General features: G+C 39.7%; 1 protein-coding gene across 1 annotated transcript in view; it reads left to right on the top strand.

The window, feature by feature from the left end:
- Positions 1-12,466, top strand: part of LOC126174871 (dual oxidase) — a 557,146-nt gene that overhangs the window by 428,557 nt on the left and 116,123 nt on the right. The window lies entirely within an intron of this gene.

The raw sequence follows: 12,466 nt of genomic DNA, 5'->3' as shown, positions 1-12,466 counted from the left end.
GTAGTTGACTTACACCTTCTAGAGCACGTTGGGTGGCACGGGATACATGCGGACGTGCATTGTCCTGTTGGAACAGCAAGTTCCCTTGCCGGTCTAGGAATGGTAGAACGATGGGTTCGATGACGGTTTGGATGTACCGTGCACTATTCAGTGTCCCCTCGACGATCACCAGTGGTGTACGGCCAGTGTAGGAGATCGCTCCCCACACCATGATGCCGGGTGTTGGCGCTGTGTGCCTCGGTCGTATGCAGTCCTGATTGTGGCGCTCACCTGCACGCCGCCAAACACGCATACGACCATCATTGGCACCAAGGCAGAAGCGACTCTCATCGCTGAAGACGACACGTCTCCATTCGTCCCTCCATTCACGCCTGTCGCGACACCACTGGAGGCGGGCTGCACGATGTTGGGGCGTGAGCGGAAGACGGCCTAACGGTGTGCGTGACCGTAGCCCAGCTTCATGGAGACGGTTGCGAATGGTCCTCGCCGATACCCCAGGAGCAACAGTATCCCTAATTTGCTGGGAAGTGGCGGTGCGGTCCCCTACGGCACTGCGTAGGATCCTACGGTCTTGGCGTGCATCCGTGCGTCGCTGCGGTCCGGTCCCAGGTCGACGGGCACGTGCACCTTCCACCGACCACTGGCGACAACATCGATGTACTGTGGAGACCTCACGCCCCACGTGTTGAGCAATTCGGCGGTACGTCCACCCGGCCTCCCGCATGCCCACTATACGCCCTCGCTCAAAGTCCGTCAACTGCACATACGGTTCACGTCCACGCTGTCGCGGCATGCTACCAGTGTTAAAGACTGCGATGGAGCTCCGTATGCCACGGCATACTGGCTGACACTGACGGCGGCGGTGCACAAATGCTGCGCAGCTAGCGTCATTCGACTGCCAACACTGCGGTTCCTGGTGTGTCCGCTGCGCCGTGCGTGTGATTATTACTTGTACAGCCCTCTCGCAATGTCCGGAGCAAGTATGGTGGGTCTGACACACCGGTGTCAATGTGTTCTTTTTTCCATTTCCAGGAGTGTATTTACTGAGTAACCCATCTATGTGATGGTTCCAGGATTCTGCACTCCACTGACGGCTTGTGCACACACAAATCTGTCTCTGATGTGTGTACACTTATTGCACACGCAAGAGTCGGTGGCACACAAGCCTGTACCTGTGCTACTGGCCTGACTAAGTGCAGCTTCTTTTCGGCATGGCAGTAGGAGGGGGATGGTGAAGGGCCCAACCCCCAATCTCCTTGTATCCCCCCCCCCCCCCGCTCCCACAGAAGGATCGCCTATACTCATTTGATAGTAGACTGAGTGAACCTGGGAACTGTCCTGGAGGTGATGAGGAAAAATCCTCAGCGCTACCTGCAACTGAACCCAGGACCTCCAAGGCAGGTGTCTAGTGCTCTACCCTCTAGACCACCGCCATGCAAAGCAGGCCACCACTATTCCAACACTACACACCTGCCATGGAAGGTAACCTTCATGTTGGCGTTTGGAAAACCGTTTCTTGTCCCTGACATGTAGGCTGCCCACACAATACACCGGTTGTGCATGGCAACCTATTTGCTGGGAACCTCGAAAAGCTCATTTTTGCATGTATCTCCGCTCCTATTGGAGCTAGGAGATTATGAACTGCACAGTGTTTATACTCATAAGGCCTGCTGGTTCTGTGCCACATTTGGCTGAAATCGATGACGGGGTTGATATCTAAAGATGTTGGAAAATGGGCAGGTTTTTTAACTATTGTAATATTTTATAAAATTGATGAGCCAAAACAGACATTAGATGTAAAGGAGTTAATTACAGGAAATCCCCTACCAGGACTTGAAGCAGAAATCTGGAGTCACTTGTGATTGGTGGACAGAAAGAAGCCCACGTGCTAGTATACGACGCCAGAACATTCACAAACCAGCTGTTTTTAGTCTGACATCCTGTGTAAAATGGGCTCTGCTGCAATTTGGACGTGAGAGATAAGTGATACAGCATGTCCAAGGTCTCAGAATTCAATGCATCTCAGAAACAGCGAGCTCTAAACCAATAGTGAAGCTGCGGTAACAGCAAAGCACAACACAATGAGAAAACATCTGTTGGGAAGGTAGGTTCTTGTAAGGATCTCACTCTGTAGAGTTTGCCTGAGTAGTATTAGTCTTACCTTCAACCACAATAAATGTAACTCTTCAGGCTTTCCCGGCGATCTAATGACATCTTGGGTTGTCGGGTGTTCTGCCGGATATCAGCGGCGTACTTGCACGATATTTCGGTCACGTAGCTCGAGACCTTCATCAGGTGCACCTGATGAAGGTCTCGAGCTACGTGGCCGAAATATCGTGCAAGTACGACGCTGATATCCGGCAGAACACCCGACAACCCAAGATGTCACAATAAATGTAATTACAATGCAGCTTTTAATCAAGAATGGCCTTTGTTTGATACTACATATCGTTAGAAGTACTACATTGCTGTACTACATCCAACCCAACAGTACATAATAAAACGTTATGGCATTCACTGTTCTCGTAACTTACATTCTCCGTAGATAACTAGCGTTTGTAAGTGCTCTTCGTTGGTGTGCATTGTACTCCCATAAACCGTCAATAGAAGATTTTTGACTGAATGTCCAGTGTGCAATTCGCTTGTGTTTCCATTTGTTTACTGTCAGCTGCAGCAAGTGGATGAGTTATATTACTCAGGTTACCTACAGTGCGTGCTAGTACAGGAGAGTTAAAGTCAGTTTTGTGTTACGTAAGTTTTTAATAACGTCATGTTTGTAATTAATGGTACACTGTGATGTATTAGTTAATATGTGTTCAGGAGAGGAAGTGGATTACTCAATATAAAATAAGTGTAACAGAAAGCGAAAAGGGACCTCTTGTAGAGAAGTATACTTTTCAGTTAAACCAAAATCTTCGCTAATGTCTAAAATGTCTATTTGTCCATTTTTGTATACCGTAGTAAATTTCTTCATCCTGTACATGCTTGTATACTTTTTGAAAACTGTTTGAATCCAACAACAGTCAATAATACCACTAACAGCAATCAATGTCAGTCTTCTGAAAACGAGCACCTTATCATTATGTGGAATAACATGAAATCTCACATCAGCGTATGGAGTGATTCACAAAATAGTATCCCCCCAATTTTGTAGCCATTTAGGGGGTTCAGACTAGCTTTGTATAAACGGAGACGTTTTGTGAATACAGTAAAGGCAAACAACACAAGTGGTTATCTTTTACATGATAGCTATAAACGCCAATAGACGTTACCAGTTTGTAGCAACAAAAACCTGCATCTACAACACATGTTAACTCAGCTGTTGCTACTTGAAATGAAAAAGGTGAAATTTCTGTGGATATGCATGACTGAAGAACAGTAATGCTAACAAAGTACTCACACAACTAAATATATCTAATCTGAGTTCGTAGTTAGCTACAAAGGTGGTGTAGTTTGCGAAATGGACAATCATGAAAATGAATTTGTGCCTCGTATCTTTCCTGAAGAAAATGGACCAATTGAGTTTCCTATTGCAGTAATTACAGCTGTCGTGGTAAGACAACGAAAAGATTATCTTTTTAAAAACATCAGTACCTACTGCAAAAAGGAATAAAAAGGTATTGTGTGTCCTGAAGTGGAATCAGAACCTGAACCAAAACCTCAAGGTAGTGACAATGAGGATCTTGAGGAAGAACGTGACAGATATTCTAGAACCAAAGAAAAAAGAGTGAAAACATTGTTTGTGAACTATCATGAATCCCTTCACATACAAGTATTTTAGAAGTAAAAAATCAGATACTTTGATCACTGTAAAATATAGGATCTCAGAAATCTGTTTTTGGGAGTTTTGGGAAGCCAAAACTTTAGATTGTTCTAAGCCCATTCTCGCCTCCAAAATCAAAATTTGTTTTAAAAGATGCCATAACATAGAATAAAAATACAAATATTCTTCCAAAAAATGCTGAGCAGAGTAAGCTATTTTTTCTCAATTTGAGGTCAATTCATTTGGCTTTAAATGTTTTGTACGCTGAAATGTGCTATAGGCCTGGAGGGGTTAACCACTATATGTGCAATATTAACTTAAAAGAGTCAGTATCATTCGACAGAGCACATTTTAAGAGTAATATATATGCAGAATTTGTTTTTTATATTTGTCCAATTAAACAATATTAAAAAGTGAAACTTGAAAATACGTTATCTCAAAACACCTGTCTTCCACCATAAATATTCAATCTGTCATAACTTACTCAAATTTAGAGATAGAAATGTATTTTGCTACACATTGTTCAGATTTAATGCTGAACGTAAAAGTTACAATAGTGCATAAACCAAAATTTTCGACAAGAGGTCCCCTTTCGTTTTCCGTCTCATAAATGCTGTGTCATTTAAAAAGGTCCTACTGCTGTTAGTATCTTTATAACGAACAAAGTTACAAGAAAGACAGTTATGCTATTTGGTCAATGTTTCCCTGGTAGCTAAACAATTTGCTTCTAATTACGCTTCTGGACTAAAATTTAGTACATCTCACTCCGTTTAACTAAGCTGGAGGGATTTTATCAACTGCATCTCTAATCCAACATCTCAATTATGCTACGCCGTTAATCTTCACCTGGTACACTTCAGCCTTTATAAAGAACCACACGCAAAGAAATCTATGGGAAAAGAAATCTATGGGAATATAAGGCCTGGAAAGCAAGGGTCCTGAAGTCTCTGGGAACTATTTCAAATCCGCTACTGGGAAAAGTTCCATCTAAAGAATTAGGGACAACTAAGTCAAAAACAAATGAGTTCCTAATCCCATCTTATACCAAAATGAGTCCGTAGAAAGCAGCCCTAGCCACACATTCACTTTGAGAATATCTCGTTGCTTGCAGTGTATATGGTTGAGATTCAGCATTTGTGTCCCTTCACATGCCCAAAGGTGTGCGATATTGCTTCATCATTGGGGAGCACACGTGCCGCAGTCTTCTCCATTTTTCCAGCCTCTCGACCAGCACAATCCTTAGCTTCAAGTATGTGGCCGTGGTACGCAAGTTTCTTCAATGTGAAGGGTTTTCCAAATTGTGGGCTGTGAAATACCTAACTCCCCATTCAATCTCCTGGTAGGTGCACAGACTTTTCGTGCGATCGCATCATCGTTTCTTGAGTTATGGACGACTTCCCAGAACGTTCATGACCAGTATTACCTGTGCGTTTAAGTTGGTTAACAAAATATTTGATTGCCAACCTTGTGGGGGTTAGGCTTCCTAAATTTACGCAATTGTTCGTATGTCATTCCACGCAAACGGGAACAGACAACAGAGGTTCGTTCTTTTGTGTGAAATTCTGTCATGGCAGCTGCAACAAAAATAAATTTAAGTATAATATTACCCACGAATGTACAGAAACTTCATGTTTGTACATCACATGTATTCGCATTCGCAGTTCCGAATGCGAACAATTATCAGCTGTATAAGGGAATGACGACAGTGAAAGTTAGCACCGGGCACGGACTCGAACCCGGATTTCCCGTTTTACGCGAGCTGTCGCCTTAACCGCTTTGGCTGTTCGTGTACGATTCGCGATCAGACCCAAACTACATTATGTCGTCGTTCCTGCGTCACAATCTGTACTCGAACACACATTATGTAATTAAAGGGAGGACATTTAGCTGAAAGTCGCTGCTCAATATTGACGGATAAATACGATAATTCAATATCTGCGTTGTTAAGTAGTAAGGGGTAGGTTACAGAGATACCACAAAGGCTGCGAGAAATAGTTGGGGCAGACAAAGGTTGTAACATATAAAATTGCTTCTCCTGGGGTGATGGATGCGGTGGATGAGCAGCATGACCTCAAAGATATTTTAATCCACCCACAAATGTCAGCAACAGATTCAGATAACGTGACCTCTTCGACAGGTACAGGAAATAAATCCAGAATTTCCATTCATAACAAGTAACCGGGGAGAAAAGATAAATTTACATTCATAATATAGTACGAAGTTATTGATTCAAATAACCCTTCCAAAGCTTAACCGCAGTCAACATTAACTTGTATGCAAACCCAGTTGTGTTGTTAGCATTACCATACATTATTAATAACTATAAACTTACTTTAATTTATTTTCTAAAAATTTCTTTCAAATTTTTCAAACTTTACATTTTCGATACTAAATCACATGTGAAATTCCTTTTACTTCAGACAGTCAGATACTGTGACACAGTCATAAAAGTTTTCGGCCTACATTTACATCTTCAGATGCTGTTTGGCATGGACAGTCTGTTGAAGAAAACGTTTTGTTCGCCAAATGTCACTAATTACCAATTGCATCTGAAGATGGATAACGTAGGGCGAAACCGGTTATGGCTCTGTCATAGAATATTGTGTCTGAAATAAAGTTCACAATACGTCCATCACTGATATCCTTCGATGGAATGTTGTTTTTCCGTAAAGCATTAGTTTCATAATACTGAACATATTTTTAACAAATTTATATTGTCATATCAACGCTATCCCATTAATACTTCTCGAAATTTTGTGAGCTTTCAAAGGAATAAATGTTATCCTGGCACATGCATCAGGCCCCTACATATTTTCTTTAACTATGGGTAATAAAAGTGTTTCCCCGTTGTATGCGATATCCCACGTTTCTTTACTAATACTAAAAGAGAAAACTGTTGTTTCTTTATTTATATTAATTCTATTTTTCTTATTGACTTTGATTACGATTATTGCTTATCTACTTTGTATCTAAATGATACTTCAATAATTAAAAGAGCCAGTTTTCAAAGTAACACTTGTGTGGCTTATCACTAACTCAAATTACAACTTTGTGATCTAGCTCCATGAGTGTTCGTAGACTAAAGTGAAATACTGAAGCAGGGTTTCTCGCGTTTCACGTATTCTAGTAAATCTAGTTTCTGTGAGGAATAGTGAGGTGTGTCTATGCAGTAGTATTATGTTTATATATCTATTTATTGTGGATGAGTTTTGAACGCAAGGAAAGTTGGCGTAATTAATACCGATGCATAATTTGCTCATCTAAAATAGTGTTAATGGCATTACATAGCTTGACTTTCCCATCGGTCAGGAGGATCACAGTCAAGAGTGTTACGTACCCTCATCTCTCATGTTGCTGCCAATAGATTTCGGTATTGATCTAGGACACAGTAAAATTTCTGTTGATTTTAAGGCACAGAAATACGAATTGTACCACGGCATAATACTCATAAACCAAAATTCACCAAGGACCAAAGATTTAAGTTATTCGGTAACACTCCTTTCCTTTATGACTAAGAACCCATGTCTAAATTTACTTCGACCGTTATTGATTCGATGAACATAGCGATTGCGGAAGCGACGGCGGGCTTCAGCAAAACAGCTTGAAGCACTCGCCCCATCAGTTTCGTAAAGTCTCATTTTCCCTTCTGATAGCAGTTAGCTTCCCCAAACACATTAGGTTCATTAGGAAACTTAAATAACAGCCTATCTATAAGAAAGAGTAAGCCGTAAGCATTCTCTTGAATAACTGCATCTCATTATCTGCTTAAACTCACTAGGTCATTTACAATGGAACAGTTACTTAATGTGGCATACTACTTTCAGGAAATACACTCACAGCTCCCACTAAAAAAGCAAATGACGTCGTCAGTGTTTGGCTAAAGTTAGCTCGATTGCATGCGTGTTAGTTTGAACATCTCTCCAATGTGTGGACAGTGTACATTCAGCGTCCGTGGAATCCCGTTTCCGGTGACAACAGGGCACTTCTACTTTGGCGGTTGACTCAGTTGACTAGAGTTGCTTCATAATGATAGAAAAAAGCCAAAGTTCTCTGTATCATTTATCAGTTCCAATTAATGAACACAAAATAAAAATTTAACACAGTATTTGAAAAATAAAACAATAGGATGATCTGTTTATTAGCTTCCGTAGGCACATCGCAAAGCTGCTGTTGAGGCCCAGGGGTGGTGTGGCGCAGCGATCAATATTTCAAAAACTGGAAACCGCTCAATGTACAAAGAAGTGGAGCAAAACTTTATTACTACGTGTCGGCCTTGGAAGAGAATTATTGTTTTTATTTAATCTTCCATTTTTTTTACTTTTAAGTCGTTGACTATTATTATTGTTCTTTCTTTCTTTTCTCAGACGTTATGTCTGGTCAAAAATGGAAAGTGACGCAGACCTTGATCAAGCGTGACTTCCTTTTAACTGTACGGTATATGTTATATTGAATTTAGGAACTTTCGGGTGATTGAACATGTATCAATAGTTACGGATTTCTGTAGTTGTATATGTAAGTTTGGATGTAGCTGTATTGCATTGATGTACTGGTGGATATTGTGTGGTATGACTCCTGTAGTTGATAGTATAATTGGTATAATGTCAACTTTATGCTGATGCCACATGTCCTTGACTTCCTCAGCCAGTTGGATGTATTTTTCAATTTTTTCTCCTGTTTTCTTTTGTATATTTGTTGTATTGTATTGTATTTTTATTATTGTTATTATTATTATTATTATTATTATTATTATTATTATTATTATTATCATTCAACTTCAGTTTAAGTTAACTTCGTATTCAATGTTTCTCTTCGTAGAAACTGTGGAAAGAAACCTGAAATTAATTACTACCGTAACGATTGTCTCAAAGATCTCTTGATCAGCTGGAAAACTGTTAATAATTACTCGGACGCCTGGAAAAGTAAAATGATGTTTTACTTTCACTCGAGAGCTTTCGGAAATTGCCAGAGTGTAATGCAGTTCACAAATGAAACTTGAATGTCCCTCTGGTAGAGTAGGAAATTCACAGAAAATTATTGATGATTTAATTAACTTCTCGATGTATTGACCACGTCTGTAGATTCGACAGGGAGCGTCCAAAAATCGTTGTCCGAAAGCTCTTAGAGCCACAATTATATGTAAGTCACTTTAAATGAATAGAAAGTATCATTTACCTTTTGACGTAAAACTTTGTGTTTATGTAATTATGAAACTCGCTTGCAATGAGAGTACTCTGAATCTGACATATTATCGTCGTACAATAGCAAACTAAATACGACAGACTTTAATGCTTGCCTCAACAACAAGCTTAATTACTCCACGAGGCCAAATCTATAAAAATGCTCTATCTTGCACGCCAGACCGGAGAGAGCTGTATTTAATACAATCGTTGCACTTACTTAGCATAAAATGGTGCTCTCCACAGGAAAGCACAGCGGAATGTGTGCTCCGTACTCGCAGTCTATTTAGAACAATTCCATATCAGTGAAGGATTTCGCTGAATAATGTAAACAGCCGCAGCTGTCGACGCGTAAAATCGTAAGCAATTCATTCTCAATACCAAATAAACACGAATACATGTAAATATATGTTACAAAACATCTAGTCACTTAAACTGTAAAAGGAACGAAAGAATACTGTATAAGTGTTTTGCATTTTTACCAAGGTATTAATAGTGCAAATTATTCTGATTTTTACTTTACCTTCAATGACATCTCAACAATTCCTCTCACGGTGTATTTTCGCTGTAAATCGAATTTCCTTACATTCCACACTTTCAGTACTTTATACAACTAATTTTCCAACGGTATTGTGTCCCATCATTTACCCTTACTGGGATGACATTTGTTTAAATGGTTACCTATAAATACATTTGCAGTTTTTACAATAAAGAGCTGGTTTTCGTCAAAATAGAATAGTGTTCTAACAGTAGACCCAGTCACTATTGGTTCAACATATTCGGCCTCATAAAATACGAAAAATTGTCGCACGCCTCAGACCAGACTGGCGCACGATAATTGTTTTGAAATTACTGTTCTTGAGCGTAACTTTACTTTTACTTTTCATACAATAAGTCAAGCAAAGTAATGACTGTTTCACACTCGAGGTGATATTAGACGCTTCAGTTGTACAGTGACATCGAATACCACATTAATTTATAACACATCAGTTATATCTGATATTTTATTTCTCACACTTTATTTTTACCGGAGATGCTTTTCCATGTATTTAAGGATGACAGCCAACCCTCTTTTTTTATCATTCTACAAGATTGCTGCGACTGGTCACAACTTCCCCTCCTCTCTCCTGCGGCAACTCCTTCATCTATAATAACACAATTCTCAGTTATTTGTTGGATACATTCCACAGTCTGTCTCGTCTCTATCTTCGACTATAGTTTTTTCCTTACAGGTACTTCTAGCACCTTGAAGTTATTCGCTGATGTAGCAACACGTATCCTCTCGTCCTCACCCTCCTATTGCCCACATATGTATTTCCTTACAGATTATGCGGATAATCATCTCTTTTCTTACCACTCCACCCAATTTTCAGTATCCTTCCATACCACCTCATCTCAGACGTTTCGATCTTATTTTCCGGTGGTCCAAAGACCACATCACATTTCCATACAATGCTATTACGCAAACGTACATACTCAAAAGTTTTTCCTCAAATTATGGCAAATGTTTGCTCCTGGAAGACATCTTTTGCCCAGGAATACCCTCTCTGCCTGTGTTTCTCAGCTTCTTATATCCTTCTTGCTTCATCCGTCTTGAGTACTTTTGTTTCCAAGTTGACAATTCCCCTCATAATCCATTACTGGTGATCCCAAACTTCTATGTTAAATTTATTTCTAAACTTCTTTCTGGAACTCTTCATTACTTTCGTATTTCTTCTGTTTTTCCTGAATCAATAATTTTGCTCATTTGAGTGTTCAGTGAGTCCTGTAATTCTTCCCCATTTTCAGTGAGGATGAGAATGTAATCATCAAATCTTATCACTTCACTCTGAATTCTAGTCTCACTCATGAAGCTTTCTTTCATTTGCGTCATTGTTTCCTCGATTCACAGATTTAACCACAACGGAGAAACACTACATTTGTCTCTTACATCCTTTTCAGTCCGATTCCTTGGCTATTATTCTTCCAATTTGACGTCGCAAGCTGGTAGATGGTCGCCGGAGAAGATGGTCGGATGCAGCGAGCAAGTGGAGCAGGTCTGGTTTTTGTCAGTCGGTTTTAAGTTGTTTCGATCTTCCTTCCGAAGTGTTTTGATGAAACTCTCCTCGATACCAACCCTGTGCAAGGCTTTTCATCTCTATATCACTACTGCATCCTACATCCACTTGAACTTCCTTACTGGATTCAAGCGTTAGAGTCCGTGTACAATTTTAATCTCCACATTTTCCTGAGACACCAAATTCATGATTCCTTGATGCCACAGGAATTGTCCTATTAACGTATGCCGTCTTTCAGTCGATCTGTGCCATGAATTTCTTTTTCTCCGAATTAGATTCAATAGTTCCTCATTATCTATTCGATCTACCCATCTTTTTTGCTATTGCTCGTTTGCATTTAATATCCTCTCTACTTCTGCTATCATCAGTTATTTTGCTGATGAAATAGCAAAACGCATCAACTACTTTAAGTATTTCATTTCTTAATCTAGGTGTTTCATAATCTCCTGATATTATTTGACTATACTCCAGTACGCTTGTTTTACTTCCGTCAATGTTCATTTCATAAGATCTTTTCAAGGCATTATCCATTCCGTTCAACTGTTCTTCCAAGTGTTTTGACGTCTATTGCAGACATAAACACGTAGGAACACAGTCTAATATATACAGTAGTGACACTCAGTGGTGTGAAAGCTGTTACCGTCTGACAGATGGAACGGCACTAGCGCTCCTATTGGCGAAAAACACAGGTATAAGATTAATATTCGTTTTTAATTTTATTTTCTACTTGATTAACGGAACAAATGTTATATTTTTGTGTTCCACGTGCTAGTAAATTATCAAGAGCGTGAATGCTCGTAAAATAAATGTAAAAACAGCCAAATCTCGCTGAGTTAGTGTTATCAGCTACAACTTAATAATGAAGAAATACTTCGAACATGCATATAACTGCAACCTACTCTGCTGAAAGCAAGAGAATAGAAACATTCATTTGATGTATGAAAAGCATATATCTCTGTTGTTTTCCGTTCTTGTCATGAACGGTACTTTCCTTGACACGTAACAATTTTTTATGGAGTATAATGATTTTCACATTCATACACATCACTCCAGTTTCTAATAAAGAAATATTTTTGTTAATGTAACTCCTTTTGCTTTAAAAGTGTGTGAGTCGTAGATTCTTGCCGTTTGTGGCTCAGTTGTATCAATAATTCTGAAACTGGTTTTTTCTGTGTTGAGAAACGGTCTTATTGCTTTTGACGTTTTATTGTCTCGTCTGTGTGGCTTTCCCTTCGGCTACAATTGTGGTGGGTTATCCTAGGTTCCACATTCACTGATTTTACTGGAAGTTTGGTGAAGGAAACTTCACGTTATTGAGCAGATATACGACGTCTTTTTGCGAAAGGTGTGGTCTTCTCCAGTTTAGTAGTCAGTTTTTGTTAGTAAAAGGAAGGGCCACTCTTCATTAAATATCTAAGCGATACAAGAGAAACGCAAACAAGATGCCCCATAATGTACCGTCCCGTGAT

Source organism: Schistocerca cancellata, chromosome 3 (genome assembly GCF_023864275.1).
Source record: "Schistocerca cancellata isolate TAMUIC-IGC-003103 chromosome 3, iqSchCanc2.1, whole genome shotgun sequence".
NCBI classification, from domain to species: Eukaryota; Metazoa; Arthropoda; class Insecta; order Orthoptera; family Acrididae; genus Schistocerca; species Schistocerca cancellata.
Note: the sequence above shows the minus strand (reverse complement) of the source record. Positions and strands in the feature narration are given on the sequence as shown.